Here is a 1498-nt window from a genome sequence, read left to right as displayed (position 1 = left end):
CACAACTTTTTTCCCTCTCTCTCTCTCTCTCTCTCTCTCTCTGTCTCTCGTTTTTTCGTGTATTTTCAATTGTTTTGCTTCTTTCGTTCTTGTTCTAACAAGAGTTCAGTTCAAGTGTTGCGACAGAGTGGCCTCCGTGCGTGTACGTGTTGTTCGTTTTTATTTATTAGCTTTTCCACCTCTGAGATACGCGCGAATGGTGTAATTTTATATTACACGAAGGGAGATATAGAGGAGGCACGCGCGTGGATTTTACTTTCACCTTTTGCCTGTTCGTTCGCACCACGGAGGTTTCCTCTCCCCCCTCCCTCCTCCACCCCCTCCCTTCTCCCCCAACAGCCCTCTACGCGCACTTTTTCCCCGTTGTATTTATACGGAAAATCTGCGCTCCCGTTATATTATTAGCCAACCCCTGTTTGGCTCTCGTGGATCTTACGCCCACGCACACCACCTTTCTAAGTACTTTATATCCCTTCCTGCTTTGTGGTCTCCGTTTCGCCTGCTAGATACAACGCCACTCTAATCTATTATTATTTGCCCACTATATTAACAGGCTTATCGCGTCTCTTTTAGGGCGGTATGCAAATTTTATGTACATGCCCGCTCTTTATCTGTTCGAGACCCCCCTTTACCTCTGTGTATGTACGTGGAATTTGCACCCACTGTTTGGTGAATTTTAATTAGACACCCGTTGACCCGCGTGTGTTTCTCGTCTTCGTTTCACTTTTCTATTTGTGAATCTGGTGTTTCGAAAGACCCTATGTTCCCATTTTCGCTTTGCTCGGGTGCAGTCTTAAATTTCGTGATCCATGGATCGAAAGTTACGGTTCAAATTTCGATGGTTCGATCTGCATATTCCAAGATTCACGGATACAATCTCGTTCTATCGATTTGTCAAGTTTTATTTGTAAGATCTGCGAGTTAAAATTTCCCTTACAAGCTCAACTAACCTCAAACCATTCCTTAAATAACCTCGAACTTTCGTTTCAATTATCCAATTCTAACCTCAAAATCCCCCCTCTATCTCACGAATCCATTTCATTCGAACTCCAAATTCCAACATTCATGATATATCTCTACTTTCATTCGCAAGATCCACGAATTAAAATTTCCTTTACAGCTTCACCCAACCTCGAATAACCTCAAACTTTCATTTCAATCGTCAGATTCCAAGATTCGTTCTAACCTTAAAATCAACAATCTCGAATTCTTACTTGCGAGAACAACGAATGAAAATTCACTCGACAATCTGCTCAAACACCCTAAAAATTCCCTTATGTACAAAATCTCGAAAGCCACGTTCCATAAAATGGAAATTTACACACCGAACCTGCAAAATTCTCGTTCCATCAATTTCGAATTTTGCACCTTCGAGTGCGCCCCCTTTCTACGACTTCCGCGCAAATTATCCGCCCGTACGCAAACTCCAGGAGTCCACGTTCTCCTCCCCCCAACGCCCGCAAGCCTCGTTTCCGTGTTTATGGCAGCACGCGTTTAT

Source organism: Habropoda laboriosa, unplaced genomic scaffold, assembly GCF_001263275.1.
Source record: "Habropoda laboriosa isolate 0110345459 unplaced genomic scaffold, ASM126327v1 scaffold207, whole genome shotgun sequence".
Lineage (NCBI taxonomy): Eukaryota > Metazoa > Arthropoda > Insecta > Hymenoptera > Apidae > Habropoda > Habropoda laboriosa.
This window is presented reverse-complemented; position numbering follows the sequence as displayed.